The sequence below is a fragment of the Vicugna pacos genome, chromosome 2, assembly GCF_048564905.1.
Source record: "Vicugna pacos chromosome 2, VicPac4, whole genome shotgun sequence".
Taxonomy (NCBI): domain Eukaryota; kingdom Metazoa; phylum Chordata; class Mammalia; order Artiodactyla; family Camelidae; genus Vicugna; species Vicugna pacos.
Window position 1 is genome coordinate 90,723,053 of NC_132988.1, and position 21,827 is coordinate 90,744,879.

Consider the following 21,827-nt stretch of genomic DNA (forward strand, 5'->3'; position numbering starts at 1 on the left):
AGTGACCCCACCCGGAGCAGTACTATTATTCCACCACCCATACTGCCCCCGCTGCCAGCTCCTTATATAACGATGCCTGACGTGACAAAGTACCGACTGGCACACTAGTAAACTGATGAGTAGATTACTGGCTTTTGTTACAATCATATTTTTCAATGAACAACTCCATGAAAATAGGCTGCCTGCTTTTTTAAGAAACTAAATCTTTGAGTCTGATATAAAACAATCTCTTTGATATGTCAGGGTCATAAGGAAAAGCATTAGTGCCAAATTAAAATAACCTAAGAGACATCATAATCAAACACAGTGTGTGGCCTTGACTTACACAAGTCAACTGTAAAGGACATTTTATAGCCAACTGTGGAAATGTGAATATGATCTGGGTATTAGATGAGATAAAAATTTACTGAACAGGAAAGATGAGGATCATTGACTAAGAAAAGAAGCTTACAAAACAGGATATACAATATTAATATGTACTGAGGTATTAATGCTGATGATCCCTGACGGAGTAGGAAGGGGACTTTTTTTTAATTTTTCTTGTTTTGTGTTCTAGTTTTCTATAATGCATGTGCACTATTTCTGTAACTATAAAGAAATTATTCTACTAAAAACCTTTCTTTAAACAAGGAGGACATACAGGTGGATTCACCATCACATGGAACCTGTGTCTCAGATTTACAGTTTCAGAAATGCACTGTCAGGCTGAGGAGCAAATTTATTTTCATGAACCCTGAATCCAGACAGAAGCCAGAGACAGAGATATGACTCCCTACAGGAATCAACATACTTTCTCTTGCATTTAATAGATATTACTGATTTTGAACAAAGCACTAAAGAAAAGGAAATTAAAGAGTCTCCCTCTAAACTGGTGTCTTCTCTCTTGTCTCAGCACATGAAAGTATCCAAGTCTCTCCATCTTAAACTAAACATGATGCTCCCCACAGTTCTCTCCTTGATATTCTTCTTTTTCTTCTCATTTTATATTTTCCTCTAAACAGACCATCATCTACAGAGATGACTTCCAAATACACATCTTCATTCCCAATAGCTCCCCTAAAAATAGATGTGATTGCCTGCTAAATATTCCATTGGGATTCTCAGGGGACCCTAGAATTCAACACATCCAGCATTAAATTTAACCATATTTCTTCTTGCAAAAGACATTATTAATTCTATATTTCTAATCCTTATAAATGAATGATATCAAATCAGAAACATGATGGTCATCCCAAATTTCCTCCATAATCCCACCACCCACACACACACCTAGTTATCTGCAGATGCCCTGGTAATCTATCTGTGCAGAAATCTATGTAGCTACTAATGAGTTGAGTTTTCAAGGTTTCAGGATAAACGATCCATGTTCAAAAATCAACTGTATTTCTACTAGCAACCACAGGACATTGCAATTAAAATATATTTTATAATAGCATTAAAATATAAACTACTGTTAAAATATGGACACTGAAAACTAAAAAATATTGAAGAGAAATTTAAGTTCTAACTAAATGGAGAAATGTGTCATGTCTGTGGATCAAAAGACTCAATTTAGTTAAGGTGGCATTCTTCTAAAATGAATGCATAAATTCAAACCAATTGGAATCAAAATTCCAGCAGTGTTTTGTAGAAGTTGATAAGCAATTCTAAAACTCACTTAGAAATGCAAAGGAACTAAAATAGCAAAATAACTTTGAAAACAAATAACAAATTCCTTCCACCTTACTTAAAAATTTATCATAAAACTACAATAATCTAGATACAAGTACTGGATCCAAGACAGACAGATTGATCCATGGAATAGAACAGAGAGTACAAAAATAGACCAACACATATATAGTTAATTGATTTTCTACAAAGTTTCAAACACAGTTCAGTGGATAGTCTTGTTAACAAATAGATATTCATATATCTATATATTATATAAATAAACTTCAATTGATACTTTGCACCATATACAAATATTAACTCAGAAATAGATTATAGATATAAATGTAAAATATAACACTATAAAATTTCTAAAACAAAGCATAAGAGAAAATCTCTGTGCCTTATGTTAGGCAAAGATTTCTTAAATAAGATTTCAAAAGCACATCCATAAAATAAAAAATTAATAAATTGGACTTCAACAAAATGAAGAACTTCTGCTCTCCAAAAGATGCCATTAAAAGAACAAAAAACACCAAACCACAAGCTAGGAGAAAATATTTGAAAATCTCATATCTGATAAAGGACTTTATCCAAATACAAAAAGGACTATTAGAACATAATTTAAAAAAAAATTAAAGAAGTAAATAATTTGAACATTTCACCAGAGGATTTACTGATGCAGATGAGCACATGAACATGCTCAACATTATCCATCACTAGAGAAATGCAAGTAAAAGCCATAATGTGATAAACACACCTATTAGAATGTCTAAAATTAAGAAGACTGGTCATACCAAGTACTGGGGGAAATGGAGCATCTGGAACTCTCATACACACTGCTGATGGGAATGTAAACTGACACCACTTTGAAAAACCATGTGACAGTCTCTTAAGTTAAGCATACACCTGCTATATAACACAGCCATTCCAATCCTAGGTATTTACCCAGAAGAAATAAGAGCATATGTACATAAAATACTTCTGCATGGATGTTACACAGCAGCTTTTCTAGTAATTGCCAAAAACTGGGAACAACCCAAATGTCCATCAATGGATATAAAAATTGTGGTTCATCCATCCACACAATGGAAAACCACTTGGCAATAGAAAAGGAATGAACTGCTATTACATGAACAACTTGGAAATGATCTCAAAACGATTATTCTGAGTACCTCCTCTTTTTTTAGTAAACACACATGTAAACTTGTGTTTACATGAATAAATACGGAATAAATAACTATTTAATATTACAATAACCTGCACACATTTATACATTGTGATTGTCTATTCATAGTTGGAGGAGGCCATTGCGAGGACGTGACTGTCGGTTGACCCATGAGCTGGACCTGGGCAATGATAGACTCCTCACCCCGCCTCCAGCTGGAGCCCTTTCAAGGATGCAGCCTTGAGATAGTAATGCGTTGTTGAGACCATCTGGATGGTATATGCGACTGAACCCAGTTAAAACCTCTATATAAACTTTTAAGATTCTAGTGGGTGGGTGTGGAGATATACTCATCTTAGGGCTGCCCAAGGCAAGCCTCATAGGTAAGTTCCCTTGCTTATTAAAGCTGCCACCTGCCAATCAGGAGTGGCTTGCCTGTCTCTTTGGTCTCCCCTTGCCCTTTGTGTGTGTTGGGGGCAATTTCAAATTTTACCAGGGAAGCTCCCGAGGTTTTGGACAAACACATGTAAATTTAAGTCTTAACATACCATTGAACTGAGGATCCTGTCTGCCCCAATTTCAGTAACAACTATACTAAACTCCTGCATTCCGGAGAGCAGAACATTCTAAGTCTCACTGTCTGTCATAATTAATTTTAATAAATAAAAATATTTAGGGTTTCTTAATAATATTTATTGGTATGTTAGGACATTCAGATATGTGAATACAGCCTATGATGTGTGGTTTGGTGGACAGGGGACTCTAGCCCTGGGTTTGGGCACCAAAATTTTTCCTATACGGAATTTGAGTCCTCACAAAAATCCTGTCTGTGTGATAAGTGAAAGAGGGCATTAATACAGTGCTTGGCATGTGGTAAACAGTCCATAAATAATAGCTACTACTAGTTATTTTCATACAATACTTTAATAACTTTTCAAAAGATTTTTTGAGTCCTAGCTCAAATTAACATCAAAAAGTTGTTGGCTTCTTTCTTAGACTCATATTGTCAAAATATTCCTCCTATTGTCCTGCAAATAATACTTTCCTACTTAGACATAAGCCTTTACTGACTGCACTGAGATGGTACTCTCTGGCAGCATGTACGCTGTCCCAGGCAGGGTAGTGGGGAAGGGGTGGATATCATGTGATTTTCCTGTGTGACAGGGAAAGTTAAAATATCTTCTCCTTTTGGAAATTGCCAGTTTCTTACCAAGTTTGCACACTAGTCAAAAATACATATACACAGAAAATATTCAGAAATGTGGGGACTCCAGAAGGACAAAAATGTTTTTTCTTAACTTTTCAGTATAGCTGTTAGAGGTTTACAAATTAATAAAAACGCTTTCCCCTATATTTAGAATCAAACACTCTAGATGTGCTACAAAACACTGTAGGCTTTGATTGTAAGACTTGGTTATGGATAGAAAGAGAAGAGATTGAACACATGTTCCTCTGGAGGAGGAATTAGGGATGCAGCCTCTTTATACCTCAGGGGCAGACACCACTGAACTATATGCACCAGCCTGTTTTTAATGTCCACTTGGAAGCAGGCCCAATTTCACATGAAAATCTAAATGTCAAAAGTCCTGATAATTTTCATTTTAGACATTCCTCTAAAGTTGATTATCTTTTTTATGATGATACCACAGGGGATATTTTGGGTCAGAAATGAAGCAATATGCTCACATACAGCTTTTGAAATGACACTAACCTTCTATTTCTGATTCATCTTCCTTTACTGCCTTGTGCTCTTTTGGTAGAGGTTGCTTTCATATGTTCCATTTCTACTCAAAGTTTTTCATATCACTCCTAAGAGGCTAAATATCTTTTTTCAATTCATTGATTTATAACAGGATAGAATTTTCTTACAGCTGGTTCACTCAAATTGCAATTTGTGGCCAAAGTTTCCAAGGTGCTGACTGGCCCCTGAGTGTATGCATAGTATACATAAAGTCACTGTGTTCACTTTTCTTAATTTTTACTATACCAATTCAATATTCTTTATACGCTTTTTAAAAAATTCTTATAATTGGTATTTGTTTGCCACAGTAACAAAGTACTACAAACTGGGTGACAAAAAAACCCAGAAATTTTCTATCTCACATTTCTGGAGGCTAGAAGTCTGAGATCAGTGAGTCAGCAGAGTTGATTCCTCCTAGGAGCTGCAAAGAAGAATCTGCTCCACACCTCTCCTTTAGTTTCTGGTGGTTTGCTAGTAATCTTTGGCATACCTTGACTTGTCTAAGCACCACCCCAGTCTCTGGCTTCATGGTCACATGATGTTCTCCCTGTGTGTATTATCTGTGCCCATACTTTCCCTTTTTATAAGAACACCAGTCACATTAGATTAGGGTCCACCTTAATGATGTAACTAATTATATCTGCAATGGCCCTATTTCCAAATAAGGTCACATTCTCAGCTACTGGGAGTTAGGACATGTAAATTTTGGGGAGACATATATAACATACTTATGCCACATAGGAAAGTTTTTTTAGCATTTCATTAGCACACTTACATTTGCTTCTTCAGACCTTTTTTCATAAGATAAAAACAAGTTTCTTAAGACTATCAACAATAGGGAACAGCATAATAATTAGAAGTACTAAAGTTAAGTCACTTCAACTAATGGTTCAATTATAGATCCTCTGCCTCTTGGAATAGACTACCTACTATTCTGAAACATAGGCAGTTTATGCCCAAGCTCCCTTGCCTAGTATCTTTTCCTTTTTGCTTGTTGTTTTCTAACTATAGCCCGACACAGATAGTCACTGCCTCCTGATAAATTTTATAAATATGAAATATGTATGGTCTCTAGCCCTGTGTGCAGACCATTGGTTTTGGTCATCAAGTTTTAAATGATAATAAATGCTCCAATCAAAAGGCAAAGAGTGGCAGATTGTATAATAAAACAAGATCCTACAATATGCTGCCTACAAGAGACCCACTTTAAGATGAAGGACACACACAGATTGAAAGTAAAATGATGGAAGAAGATATTTCATGCAAATGGAAAGAACAAGAAAGTAGGAGTAGCAATACTCATATTAGACAAAATAGGCTTTAAAACAAAGGCCATAAAGAAAGATAAAGAAGGACACTATATAATGATAAAAGGAGCAATACAAGAAGAGGATATTACACTCATTAACATATAAGCACTCAATACAGGATCACCCAAATACATAAAACAAATAGATACAAAGGGAGAAACTGATGGGAACACAATAATACTAGGAGAATTTAACACCCCACTAACATCATTGGACAGATCTTCCACACAGAAAATCAATAAGGCAATGGAGATACTAAATGACACAATAGAACTGTTGGACTTAGTTGATATTTTTAGGACACTCCATCCTCAAAAAACAGAATATACATGATTTTTAAGTGTGCACATAACATTCTCTTAGGATAGACCACATACTCAGACACAAAAGAAGCCTCAACAAATGTGAAGATAGAAATTATTTCAAGCACCTTTTCTGACTGCAATAGCATGAAACTAGAAATCAGTCACACACAAAAAAAAAGATAAATAAAAGACTGCATGGAGACTAAACAACATACTACTAAAAAACCAATGAGTGAATGATGAAATCAAAGAAGAAATTTTAAAATATTTTGAGACAAATGGCAATGAAAGCACAACCACACAAAATCTATGGGATGCAGCAAAAGCAGCCCTAAGAAGGAAATTCATAATGATATAGGCCTTCCTCAGAAAACAAGAAAATCTAAAATAAACAACCTAATCCATCACTTAAAAGAATTAGAAAAAGGACTAATAAAACCTAAGGTCAGCAGAGGGAAAGAAATAATAAGGATGAGGGAGGAAATAGAGATTTTAAAAAAGAGAAAAAAATCAATCAAACCAAGAGCTGGGTTGTTTTGTTGTTGTTGTTGGGTTTGTTTTTTGTTTTGTTTTGTTTTGTTTTTATGGAGGTACTGGGGATTGAACTTAAGACCTCAAGCATGCTAAGCATGCTCTCTACCACTGAGATATTACCCTTCCCTCTAGAGCTGGTTTTCTGAAAGGGTAAACAAAATTGACAAACCTCTGGACAGGCTCACCAAGAAGGAAAGAGAGAGAACATGAATAAATAAAATAAGAAAGGAAAATGGAGAAATTACAATCAGCTTCACAGAAGTACAAAAAAAAAAAGAGAGAATACTATGAACAACTATATGGCAACAAATTGGACAACCTAGAAAAAATGGACAAGTTTCTAGAAACATAAAGTCCACCAAAACTGAATCAAGAAGAAGTAGATCATTTGAATAAACTAACCACTAGAAGTGAAATAAAATCAGCAATAAAAAATCTCCCTGCAAACAAAAGTCCAGGATCAGATGGCTTCACTGTGGAATTCTACAAAACACACAAAGAAGAACTCAGACCTATCCTGCTCAAACTCTTCCAAAAGACTGAAGAGGAATGGAATACTTACAAATTCATTCTATGAAGCCACCATCACCCTGATACCCAAACCAGACAAAGACACTACCAAAAAAAAAAATTACATGCCAATATTGTTGATGAACAGAGATGTAAAAATCCTTAACAAAATGTTAGCAAACAGAATCCAACAACACATAAAAGATCATATACTATGATCAAGTTGGAGTCATCCCAGTGACACAAGGATGGTTCAACATACACAAATCAATCAATGTGAAACAACACATTAACAAGAGAAAGGACAAAAATCACATGATAATCTCAGTAGATGCAGAAAAAAGCACTGGATAAAATTCAACACCCATTTGTGATAAAAAAAAAAAAACACTCTTACCAAAATGGGTATAGAGGGAACATCTCAACATAATAAAAGCTATTTATGACAAACCCACAGCCAGCATAATATTCAATGGTGAAAAGTTGAAAGCCTTCATGCCAAAACTAGACAAGGATGCCCACTCTTACCACTTCTATTTAATATTTAAGTCCTAGCCGTAGCAATCAAACAAGAAAGAGGAATAAAAGTAATCCAAATTGGAAGAGGAGAGGTAAAACAGTCACTATATGTTGATGACATGATACTATATATAGAAAAACCTAAAAGCTCCCCCCAAAAAACTACTAGAGCTGATAAAAGAATTTGGCAAAGTATCAGGATACAAGATTAACACACAGAAGCCAGTTGGATTTCTTTACACTAACAATGAAATATGAGAAAAGTAAAGAAATAATCCCTTTTAAAATCACATCAAAAAATAAAATAAAATACTTACGAATAAATCTGACCAAGGAGGTGAAAGACTTATACACAGATAACTACAAAACACTGATTAAACAAATTAAAGATGACTTAAAGAAATGGAAAGATATCCCATGCTCTTGTATTGTAAGAATTGATATTGTTAAAATGACCATACTACCCAAAGCAATCTACAGATTTAATGCTATCCCTATCAAATTACCCAGGACATTTTTCACAGAACTACAAAAAATAATCCTAAAATTTATATGGAATCACAAAAGACCCAGAGTTGCCAAAGCAATACTGGAAAAAAAAAAAAAAGTGAAGCTGAAGGAATAACCTTCCCAGACTTCAGACAATACTATGGAGATAGAGTAATCAAAACAGTGTGGTATTGGCACAAAACTAGACATATAGATAAATGGAAGAGAAAAGAAAGCCCAGAAATAAACCCACAGACTTAATGGTCAATTAATCTTTGACAAAGAGGCAAGAATATACAATGGAGAAAAGACAGTCTCTTCAGCAAGCGGTGTTGGGAAAACCAGACAGCTGCATGTAAATCGATGAAGCTAGAACACTCCCTCACACCATACACAAAAAATAAGCTTAAAATGGCATAAAGGCTTAAACATAAGAAAAGACAGGATAAACCTCCTAGAAGAAAACATAAGTAAAACATTCTCTGACATAAATCCTAGCAATGTTCTCCTTGGGTAGTCTACCCAGGCAATAGAAATAAAAGCAAAAATAAACAAACAGAACCTAATTAAATTTGTAAGCTTTTGCACAGCAAAGGAAATCATAAGCAAAACAAAAAGACAAGCTACAGAATGGGATAAAATATTAGCAAATGATGCAACTGACAAAAGTTTAATTTTCAGAATATATAAACAGCTCATACAACTTAATAACAAAAAAACAAAAAACCCAATCCAAAAATGGGCAGAAGACCTAAACAGCAATTCTCCAATGAAGATATACAAATGGCCAATAGGCACATTAAAAAATGTTCATTATCGCTAATTATCAGAGAAATGCAAATCAGAACTACAATGAGATATCACCTCACACCAGTCAGAATGGCCATCATTAAAAGGCCACAAAGGGTAACTGCTGGAGAGAATGTGGAGAAAAGGGAACCCTCCCACACTACTGGTGGGAATGTAGTTTGGTGCAGCCATTATGGAAAGCAGTATGGAGATTCCTCCAAAAACTAAAAATAGACTTACCATATATGATCCAGCAATCTCATTCCTAGGCATATATCTGGAGGGAACTTTAATTCAAAAAGAGACATGCATCCCAATGTTCATAGCAGCACTATTTATAATAGCCAAGACACAGAAACAAACTAAATGTCCATCAACAGATGACTGGATAAAGAAGTTGTGGTACATTTATATGATGGAATACTACTCAGCCATAAAAAATAATAAAATAATGCCATTTGCAGCAACATGGATGGACATGGAGATCGTCGTTCTAAGTGAAGTAAACCAGAAAGAGAAAGAAAAACACCATATGATGTCACTCATATGTGGAATCTAAAAAAAAAAAAAACACAAATGAACATATTTACAAAACAGAAACAGATTCATAGACATAGAAAACAAATTTATGGTTACCAGTGGGGGAAGGAGGGTGGGAAGGGGTAAATTGGGAGTTCGAGATTAGCAGATACTAACTACTATATATAAAACAGATAAACAACAAGTTTCTTCTGTATAGCACAGGGAACTGTACTCAGTATCTTGTAGTAGCCTATAGTGAAAAAGAATACAAAAAGGAATATATATATCTCCATGCACGACTGAAGCATTATGCTGTACACCAGAAATTGACACAATATTGTAAACTGACTACACTTCAATAAATAAAATAAAAATTTTTAAAGTTTCAAACAATTACAGCTCTGTGACAGTGCAGTCAGTGGGACTAAGTACGGTTGTTTCACAAGTATTGACAAGCTAGATAGCAAATAGGTTTCATTTCTCTCTTAGTGCCAACTCCAGTCAGTCGTCAGTAAATTGAATTACTGAAGAGCTTAGTTAAAGACTCTAAGGCCCAGAAAATAGTGGGTCATGGTAGATCCTTAATGTTTGCCATTAATTGGGTTATAGGAGGTAGTTTAGTCATTCCATGAGCCATCATCCTGGCTCTAAGTCATCCAAAAGCACCTTAAGACAATCCACATCACCCAAAGACAACAGTAGTCTACACTGAGGCGTCACGACTTCTCTGTCCCTCAGAACCCGCTCCCCACAGCTGCTTGCTATGAATCATCTTCCCGCCCCACTATTTACTGTACTACTAATACCAGTCATCTCCGTCCCCACTTCCCTGGCCCTTGAAACCAGGGTGCTTCACTCTCTGGTTTGCCTCTCTTGACTTTTGCACCAAGTTATCTTCCAGGTGCTATAGTCTAGAAGCAAATTAGGTTCTGCGAATCAGAGGCCTCTTCATAAGATTCCAAAGGCAGAAATACTGTGAACACCATATCCTGAGACTCTTGCCTGGGGCTGCCATCAAGAAAGTCATGGACATGTAAGATCTCCCTTCACCAGCATTCTAGTGTCCTTCCTCTGGTTCTATGGGTTGAGAGGCACGTTTGGTGAGAGTGGAGACTTCTTGCTTCCAACAAGGCGGCGTTAGTGGCCTCAGACACAATGGCTTGCCTGGTGGGACCCTGATGCAGTCTTTCTAAAGATGTTTCTAGAAACCCAACCTAGACCTCTCCCTTTAGTTTCTCCAGTTACTTTCTAAGCACCTATTTTGCGGTAATAAATCGCTTTCCGCTTCAAATATATAGAGTGGTATTCACAATTATCATAGATTTCAATGACCATGAGGGAGGGGCAGAGCCTGAAGGGTTTATGGCACAGAAACACGATTTCAAACTGAACATCGGACATTAGACGTCTTTATTATTGTCTCTGGGCTAATTTCCTGCAGAAGTTTTCACTGGATACTTTACATCACATCAAATCCCTGCTACAAACCATCTTACCCCTCCTTTCTAGATTGTTTCTGACTTGCCAAATTCTTCCTAATTGCAGAGAAATTCATTCTCCTCACTTCCCAACCCAAACCTAATTCTCAGGCCCATTTTGTATATCCCAAACCACCAGAGTGCATAGCAGCTCAAAATAATCCACATAACAGGAGCCACTGTCTTATACAGCAATTGTGCTTATACACAAATGTCTCACTCACTAGGTCCAATAGTGGATGTGGAAGCCAATGGAACAAGGGCTGATATGTCACATGAGAAGTTGAAGGTGTGACCACAATAGTGTTTTCAGAGAATATCAAGATTGCTCCATCACATGGCAAGAGCACTATGTACTTCCCAAAGGGGTGCCAGTGGGGGAGGGGGGGATGAAAAGCCAAGCCAGCATCCAACAACTGGTTTGCTCTCTCTCCCTCTCCTCTCCAGCTCTCAGCTATGATGGAAAGGAACGGACATCAACTCTGCATGGACATTTCAATCTGAATTTGCAAGTCTTTTTTTTTCAATCCAACGTGATTTTTCCCAATTGTTATTTTGGTTGTTATGTTTCCTTCGATGTGTTCTTTTAAGAATCTCTTTTCTCCATACTTTAGAACTCTTGCTGCTGCCTCAAAATTCTGTAGCTTCTTCCTCATGATTTCATTCTCTTTGTATTTTTGCTGTTTTAAAATGTGTCTTCTACTTGACTCTCCAGGATGATCTCTATAGCGACTAATCTCTCCTTAGTTCATTCACTCAGTTTCTAAATTTAAATATAATCAGATTTTTAAGTTTCAGAAAGTCTTTATTAAGCTGTAACGGAATCTTCTTGAGTCTTCTTTAAAAACATTGTGTTGTGGTCATTCGAATAGTTATCTATTTGCTCTAACAGTTTAATTACTGTATTAAAGCTTTCCTATTCTTTTCATCCATTCTCTCTGTCTCCCTCTGTCTGTCTCTCTGTCTCCTTGTTTTACCTCAAAGACACTGGTGCTGGGTCCCCTTAGATTGTGATTATTTCCTTTGCATACACATAGCCTGAGTTTGTTTACACACCAAGCTAACAGAGTACCTGGGATGTGATGGGAACCCACAAGTGCTCGTCACAGACAGGGATGTGAAACCGGAAACTCTCCAGTTCCTTCCGCAAACACAGAGAAAAGCTTGATTGCTGATCTCCGACAGGAGGATGATCGCAATGCCCCTCTAGAGCCTTGACAATCAGCAGGTCCTCCTGGTATGGCATGAATAAAATGACAAGGCTCTTCCTCTTGGGGATCCACAGACATCAGAGGTACAATCTCTCTTCAGGAACAAAAGAATTCAGATTTTCCTCCCATGCCAACTTCCAGACACAGAACTGAAACTTAGACTAAATGTCCAGCTCCTGGAAAGGTCAGAGTCTTCACACACACCCTGCAGTCTGAGCACCCATTTCTCTATGGAGACATAGTTGATAGTCAGATTAGAGCCAAGAGTAAATGTCAGGACAACAGGGAGGTGTCAGGCAACCATCTCATCAGAATTCTGATCACTTGAGGCAGATGGAAGAGATAAAACAAAGGAGACAGGCAAGATAGATTGAAACAGCCAATATTATTTGCTTTATGCCTTATCACTTTCCACAAAAATTTAATATGACTATAACAGACTACATGCAATAAAACAGCAAAAATGTAAACAGAGATTAAACATAAGAACCAAGTAAAACATAATTTAGAAGAGGAAAGCTAGACAAGGAAAAAGCAAAATAAGTAACTTTTATCTTGAGCCGGATTGATGGGCAGATTAGCCAGGTGGTTGCCTGGGACACTGATGTCTGATGGATAATGAAACATCATTGGGATAAATTCACACAATGTAAATTGGTCCAACTCCCATTAAAGAAGACAGAATCAAATCACAATTCAAAACATCCCTTACTGTACTACTTTAATCTTTTTCTTCTTACGGTTTTACTGAGATATAATTTACATGTAGCACTGTATAAATTTAAGGTGTACAGCGTAATGATTGGCTTACATACATCATGAAGTGATTTCTGCAGTAACTTTAGTGAACATCCATCATCTCATATAGGTACAAAATAAAAGAGAAAGAAAAAATGTTTTTCTTGTGATGAGAACTCCTGGGATTTACTCTCTTAGCAACTCTCATATATAACATACAGCAGTGCTAATTGTATTTGTCATGCTAAACATTATATCCCTAGTACTTCTTTATTTTAAAACTGGAAGTTTGTACCTTTTGACTGCCTTCATCTTATTCCCCCTACTCCGACCCATCACCTCAGATAACCACAAATATGATATGTATACTACTTTATCTTTTGAATATTTTTCCCCTGCACATATGTAATTTTAGTTTCTTTAGATGTCTGCAAGGTTATCTGATGTTCTAAAAACAAATGAGACCTAATCAACCATATAAGCTTTTACACAACAAAGGAAACCATAAACGAAACAAAGACAACGTACAAAATGGGAGAAAATATTTGCAAATGATGTGACCTACAAGGGCTTAATTGCAAAATATACAAACAGCTGATACAACTCAATATCAAAAAAAAAAAAAAAAACCAATCAAAAACTAGGCAGAAGATCTGTATAGACACTTCTCCAAAGAAGACATACAGACAGCCACCTGGAATGTGAAAAGATGCTCAATATCACTAATTGTTAGAGAAATGGAAATCAAAACTACCATGAGGTATCACCTCACACCAGGCAGAATGGCCATCATCAAAAAGTCTACAAATAAATGCTGGAGAGGGTGCAGAGAAAAGGGAACCTTCCTATATTCTTGGTGGGAATGGATTTTGGTGCTGTCACTATGGGAGGTTTCTTAAAAAACTAAAAATAGAACTAGTATATGATCCAGCAATCTCACTCTTGGGCATATATCCAGAAAAGACGGAAACTCTAATTCAAAAAGATACATTCACCCCAATGTTTATAGCAGCACTATTTACAATAGCAAAGACAAGGAAACAACCTAAATGTCCACTGACAGTTAACCAACATACACACAATAGAATATTATTCAACCATTTAAAAGAGTGAAATAATGCCATTTGCAGCAACATGGATGGACCTAGAGATTATCATACTAAGTGAAGTAAGTCAGAAAAATACTGTCTATTATCACTTATATGTGGAATTTAAAAAATAATACAAATGAATTTATTTACAAAACAGAAAATGACTCACAGGCATAGAAAACAAACTTATAGTTACCAAAGGAGAAAGGGTGGGGGAGGGATAAATCAGGAGTTTGGGATTAGTAGAGACACACTCCTATATATCAAATAAATAAACAAGGACTTCATGTATAGCACATGTATATGTGTGTGTGTGTGTATATATATATGTGTGTGTGTGTGTACGTATGTGTGTGTCTATATATGTTTATGTGTATATATATACATATTTCCCAAATAACTATTTTGCAATAACCTGAATGGAAAATAATCTGAAAAAGAAAAAAAATATATATAATTATATATATATATACATATATATATATAAATATAATATATATATTATATTGTGAGCTGGCCTTGAGACGAGTTAAGGCCGTGGGACCCAAGGCCACGGCCAGAGCCTTGAGATAAGTTAAGGCTGTGGGACCCAAGGCCACAACTACAGAGCATGTTTGTAGTATGCAGTAAATAATTGCTCCACACATGCATCAATTATATAAGATTTAGAACAAAGGAAGTAGAAGTACGCATGTGCTAGAGATATTCTGTAAGCCTAAAGAACAAAGAAACTCAGACCGCGCATGTGCTGACAGAAAACAGATAAAACAGGACGGGTGCATCATAGGCTCGCACCTCCCTGTGGCAATAAAGTGTTGTTAACCCCATGGTGTCTCCGGCTGAAGTCTGTCCAGCAGTATGGCAACTCCTCGTGCATTTTTTCGTTTGGGCCGCTCACCTCCTAGAACCCCACATCAGCCTCCCTTGGCTGACATATATATATAATATAAATATATATATAATATAAATATATATTATATATTTATTCATGACAATCACTTTGCTGTTTATCTGAAACAAATACAATATTGTAAACCAACTATATTTCAATCAAGAAAAAGATACAGTGGAGAAAGTGGTAATGTGAAAAAGAAAAAATAATCATTAAAAATAAAATGAAAAGCTAGACATAGGTTGGCTTATGGGAATGAGTAATTCAGTTTACTAAATTTCAAACTGTGGCTTCTAGGAAGTTGTCTTGGAACTCTGTAACTCTATAACATCTACAGATTAAAAATAATAAAAGAAAAATGGAAAGATAAGAACTAGATAAATAGAATATAACCTGACAAATATCTTGGATATTATCAATGTTTACCTCCTTTCACTGTGCTTTGCAGATTCTGCATTTTTCACAAATTAAAGTTTTGTGGCAACCCTGAATTGTCAGATGATGGTTAGCATCTTTTAGCAATAAAGTATTTTTCATTAAGGAATGTACATTGTTTTTTCAGAGATAATGTTATTGCACACTTAATAGACTACAGTATAGTGTAAACATAACTTTAATATGCTCTGGGAAACCAAAAAACTCATGTTGACTGGCTTTATTGTAATACTCACTTTATTGCAGTGGTCTGAAACTGAATCTGCAATGTCTCCAAGGTATGCTTGTATGTGATTCTGTCTGTTATAACGTCTTAGAAAAAAAGTTTCTCCTCACCTCCACTGTATAAAAATTTTAAATAGATTTTTAAAATTTCTGTCTGAAAAAGTTCAAGTTCTTTAACCTGCCTATCAAGTTCTATACCTCAGTGCGGCCTTGCAGGTAGCACATTCAGTAATAAACCCTGTTAAAGCAGTTCTTCTAACCTAGCTTTACCTTTTCCAAAAATCAGAATCTTGATAACAATAATTATGTATGATCTATCTAGTTCAAGTACCTATCTATAAAAATACTTAGAATTATTTTTAAATTCATATCACTTGAAGGAAAAAAAAACAGTTTAACTGAGAACTACCAATCACATACTTTGAAATGAAAAATCTGTTCATATTAATATACAGTTTACTTGAACATTAACATACACAACTTTCTCTAAATAATTCTACAATTTTATACTGATATTAACCAAACGCTTCTTTTTAATGAGGAATTCATCTTCCTTACCCAGCCTGGCCAAGGGAATAGACTGTGTTGGTCCCATCTGGATGTATCGTCTTCCAAATTCTACCAGTAACCTTGTAATTTAAACCTGAAATACATTTAACATATTGTTCTGAGACTCTGCAAAGCACAAAGTTCACTGAAATGACCAAATCTTTAACAACTGCCATTGGCTGACGACGACTTTCTCCAATATGCTGTGTATTAAGGGTCATTTCTTTCTGCAAACTCAGCTCTAAGCTCTTTGTCTCTTTTTACCATCGTGATTATCCTTCTAACCTCTATTCTCTGCTCTGGGTGGAGCCAAGAGCTCCTAGAGTAAAAAGAGATATCTCCCTATTGGGGTCCAAGCAGAAAACAGCTAACCCAGTAGGCACAGAAAACCTGCAATGTCACTGCTTTTGAAAGACATTTAAGTAGCTCCATTTGCTGCAATATCTCAGAGCTGTTACTGTTGAATAATTTAATACTCCAAATCACAGGGGCTGCATGCCGAGCTGCAGATCATGAGCATGGTTTCATATTTACGGAATAATATTTAAAGTCCTTTCTCACAGCCTGCTTCATTTGATGGCTGACACAATCCTGGGAAGCGGGTAAATAAGACATAGTTATCCTCATTTTATAGAAGAGGGATCTCAGAGTCTTAAATCTGTAAGTCATGTCAAAAATCATAGTTCATAAAGTCAGACAGATACAGGTTCTAATTCCAGCATGTCCACTTGGTGTAAGTTCTGCGTCCACTCAGTGTAGCTTCTTCCAACCTCATAAACTAGCTGTGCGGACTAAATGAGACCACGGATGAAAAGCGCTGGTGTGTTCCTAGCATTTTGCTCTCGGGTGTCCAATAAAGAGCATTCCTCTCCCCTTTTCCCTCCCTCGGAGATGTGGATCTGACTGAGATAGGAAGGGGGCAGGGCACAGCCATTCAAGGAATGCTACAGCAATTAACATCAAAATGGTGGAAGATTCAGCCCCCCAGTAAGCCTTGAGGCTCAAGATAGTGGGAGATCTAACTTCTAGTAGATCTTGAGCTTCATTATACGCTCATTGTAATATATTAACATGCCGAGAGGCACCAAGGCAGTCCCAAGGCTAACCACAGAAGGTCAAAGAGTGGGAAATGGCCAACTTCCTGGGAATCCCAGCCCTTCCCCAGGCTACTTAGACTGGTCCTTCCACTTATTAGCATATGAAGCCACCAAGACCATAAAAACTAGCAACACGGTGCCTCAAGGCTGCCTCCCTGCCCCCCCTCAGAGACGGCCCGCACTCTGTCTATGGAGTGTGTACCTACTTTTAATCTGCGCATCCAACCCCCACAACTTTTGGCCCTTCTCTTGTCTTTAAATGTATCTCTCTGAATAAATCTACCTTTATTCAACTGTGGCTCACTCTTGAATTCTTTCCTGTGCGAAGCCAAGGACCCAGGCTTGGTGGGGCACATCCCAGGGACTCAGCGGAAGCCTGGGACACGGCCCTCCTCACTCTCCACAGCCATTTTCCTGCATCATGACCACTCAGCCAATAAAATTGCTGAGTTCAGAAGAGAATCTCACCCCTGAGCAAGTAGAAAAGTCTCAAGTCAAGGCCCACAATCCCCTTCTCCACTTCTGCTTTATGACCTGCCCCTCATGTGGGAATTTCCTTCACAGAGAGAGGGGGGCAGGTCTGAGTTTTGTCCAACCTGACACTTCATTTGGAAGCTCTCTAAGAAAAGAATGTAAAATTGAGAATATCAGGTTAGATATAAAAGGGCTATTTATTTCGAAGGAGAGATGGAATCACAACAAATTATAAATTTTAAAAAGCCTACTAAAAATGAAACCATTACAAAATTAAAATAATAATATAACATAGTAATCAACCATCAGAAACACCTCTATAATACCCTTTTTCCTTCATTTTTTGGCTATATATTCTTTGACTGCCTCTTCATACAATCACTTTGAAACATTTTTCAATACAGAGACTAGTAGCGTAAGTCATTCTTTTCCTTCAACACAGTTGATTGTTCCATTTTATTGCAGACAATTTTACCTGCCATTTGGTCTGGAACCACCAACTTCATTAAGGCAAGATATATCAGATATTCTGAAGTGCCACTGACGTGCTGGGAATGCATAAAATATGCAACTTCACCAGTTTGTCCTACTGCTATATATGTGTGTCCTATAAACACAGGAATTCTGATAAATTCTATTTCGTGGATATCCCATAAAAAAGATAGAATGTTACTGACTAGAAAGAATTTCTGCTTTAGTTAGGTATCAACACAAACTGAATTCTCCACTTATAATTTTACACGTCTGACCATGGGAGAATTTTCCATGGACTAGTTTCTGACTCCACACATTCCAAGCTTTGTTTCACCCTTTTGTCTGTTGACTGAAATAAATGCACAGCCTTAAATTTGAGAGTTATGTTTTACTTGGTGGGGGGACTCGAGCCAGAATGACAGCCTCTCAGATCGCTCTGAGGGACTGCTCCCAAGAGGCAGGGGAGGAGCTACCTTATAAAGGAGCTTTACAACAAAGACCAGGTAGTTGGAATAATAAAAGATTACTTGTTACCTAAAGAAAAACAGGCATCACAAGTTAAAGAATTTAGTGCTTTTGTATGTATGGAAGGAAGCAAACATTTCGGCTCATTGAATTCATTCCTTTGACAAGCATCTAGCTATCTAGGGCCAGTATCTTGTCCTTTCTTATTCTGAGTCCCCCCAGAGTGCACCACTGTCAGTGGCTGCAGAGGCTGGGCTGCAGGCTTGTCTTCACTGGGGGGTGGCAGCAGCCGCTGATGACTTGATGGCTTCAGCATTCTTTGTTTACTGATATGGTTTGCAGTATTTTACGTTCGCATTTCTTACCAACATGCTTCTGGAACTAGTTTACATCATGATACTGTAGCTTTAGGTGAAGATGCCGGATATAGTGAGCAGTGAGTGTAAACTATGTGAACATTAGAATACCTGGCAATAACCTAGGTACATATTGAAGTGACTGTGCAAACTACACAAATTATCTTATAAACCCCTTAGCCAGATCCCAAAAACACATACAGCCCCTCCAAGGTCACATACCATGAGAGGAGGTATGTGAGAGCAAAATTTGGGGTGGAGATAATAATCTTAACTGATTGATGTTGAAACACTTTTTTTTTCCCAAATTTTACAAAACATATGACTAGTAGAACGCATTGCTAGGGCAGCTCCTTGCAGGGCCTGAGATGGGACTAGTGCAAGTGAGGGGCCCTGGGGCTTGATAGGGAAGCCCCCACTGCAGAGACCCATCCCCAAAGCCTTGTCAGGGAGCCAACTCAGTCAGAAGCTTCCATTTTTGTTTACAAGAGAGAAAACATCACTAGGGTTCTCAAGCAATTGAAAAAGATAAGTTAACTCCTTGCAGAGACCACCTTTACGCCACGCTTTATTTGCTTATTTTCTTGGACCAGTCTTGTTGCTTTGAAAACCTTGAGGCGCATCGAGGCAAAGAAAAACAAGGGAATGTTCATCCTACATTTTGACACCTGAACACATTTTAGAACATCTGAGCTCTAACCCCACCTTTGGTTTGCCCACGTGGTATTACCATCTCAAATTTAACCCTGAAAACGCCAAGCTGAAAAGATCGTGTAGCACCTAGCCACAGGCTGTCCCTATTTCACCATGGACCTTTGAGCAGTCGCTGAGCTAATTCAATTTTCAGGCCCATTAATCTGGAATTTCAAATCAAAGGGGAGATGACGCAGCTCCCTGACTGGTCGGCAGGGCAGAAGCAACGGTGGCAGCAACATCCTAAAACGCCTTGTACCACCTACAGATCAGTGTGTGCTCCGTTTCCCTGAGCCCCCGACCTGCTTGTCAAACACTCCTGAGATGCCCAGGGGAAGGGAGGGCAGGCTCCCGCTGGTCTTTTCCTCCTTGTTTGTCATTAATCCTAACAAGCCTGGCCTTCAAGCACTATGAAATGAACAATGCTTGCTTTTGGAATCCCCCTGTTCTCCAGTCCAGTCTCTCTGGTTTGACTGTGAATTGCCTCTACAATCCACAGTTCTTTTTATTGCCCTCCTCCCTCTAGTAACCTGTTTTCTCAGACAGGTAGGTAATTGAAAAGAAAACAAGAACAAAACGCCCACGCTCAGATATCTCAGATGCAGATGAGTACATTTTAGTGTCTCACTAACAGTGTTTACGGGCACTGGCTGCACATTAAAATTACCCAGGGATTTATTAAAACAATACCAATACCTGCACCCTAATCCAGGTTAATAAAAGCAGGCGCTCTGGAGAATCAGGCCCCAGCAAGGGGACTTTTTGAACATCTCCCCTGGGGAATTTATTTTGTCGTTTTATCTTCATGGGGAAAGGAAACAGAAGAAAAAAGCTGGAGCACCATTTGCGGAATTTCAGGCAACAAGAAGCGAGGGAGGTATTCTGGGGAGCAGATGGCAGAGGGCTTTTTCTGCAGCCTTGAAATCCCTTAGGCAGTTGATTTTCTTCTCACATTCATGGATCTGGCCTGCTGGAAAATGGCTTCACCTATGGCAACCACATTAGAATTAAACAGACCAATTGAAGTGTCATTATCTTGTAACACTCCAGCCCCACAGCCTCTGTAAAAAGCTGCTTTCACAATTCAGTTATAGATTTCACCAACTGCATTTTGTGCACGTCACAAATAGTGACAGCAGATGTCATTACAGGACAGAAATTTTCATGTCTAGGTTATTGTTGTTTGTTAACTAGCACTAGGTGAGCACCACTTTGGAGAGAGGTACGGGGAGCCATGACGAGATCAGGAAATAATGGCAGAGACAATCCCTCCTTAGTTATAAAATCCTGTGATTCTGAGGCAAATCTTGTCTATGAATGCTGAACACTTTAGAAAGATATCTAATAAGATGGAATTTTTGAAGGCATCAAAGATCAAATTATTCCCCCAAATCATCTCTTTCTTGATCTACCTGAAATTCTTATTTCTTCTCTATGCGTCAATGTACATTTCATGGACTTAATTTGGAAAAGGTGATATTATACTGTATCACCTACTGATGCTTTGGCATATACTGGTCACCAGATCACCTAGAACAGACCCCTCAAGGTTTACAGCCCTGAGCAGGAAAGTTCTACAAGGGAAGAAGGGACCAGAATCGTGCGAGCCTCAGGGAGGCAGTGTGAACACTGCAGGCCTGGAAAGGACACGGATACCTGAAAGAAGAGAGATTTATGAGGATGGGCACAAGACAGGGTCAGAGGACGACACATATCACAGTTTCTGCCTGCTTCCCAAGTGTCGCCTTGGCGGGTCCAGCCTCTGCGTTTTCAGGACAACCTGTTGCTGGTTTGAAACTCTTTTGGCTCTATGGCCTTCATGGGATTTATCTGTTTGTTTGTTTCCTCCTTTCTTTTTTATTATTTTATTCTTTTTTTATTGACGTGTAGTCGATTTACAATGTTAGTTTCAGGTGTACAGCAAAGCGATTCAGTTATACATAACTGAATCAGTTTCTTTTCCATTACGGCTCATTACAAGAAATTGAATACAGTTCCCTCTGCCTTACAGGAGGTCCTTGCTGCTTAGCCACTTCACATATAGTAATGTCACTTGGCCATTCTCCTCCAGTTTTTACTTGGCTACTTGCAACCCAGCTTCCCCTGCTGCCTGCT

General features: G+C 37.7%; 1 protein-coding gene across 4 annotated transcripts in view; it reads right to left on the minus strand.

Moving 5' to 3' along the window:
* The window catches only part of GRXCR1 (glutaredoxin and cysteine rich domain containing 1), a 298,219-nt gene that overhangs the window by 141,154 nt on the left and 135,238 nt on the right, over positions 1–21,827 (minus strand). The window contains exons 4-6 of one of the 4 annotated variants that reach the window (XR_012061906.1): positions 16,163–16,247; positions 9,253–9,567; positions 701–1,110 (exon numbers count right to left, since the gene is read on the minus strand). The exons of 2 other annotated variants lie outside the window; for them this stretch is intronic. The gene's annotated coding sequence lies outside the window, so the exon portion shown is untranslated. Of the gene's footprint in view, positions 1–700; positions 1,111–8,932; positions 9,568–16,162; positions 16,248–21,827 lie in introns of those variants that run through there. One more of the 4 variants, XR_012061908.1, reaches the window with a different exon arrangement.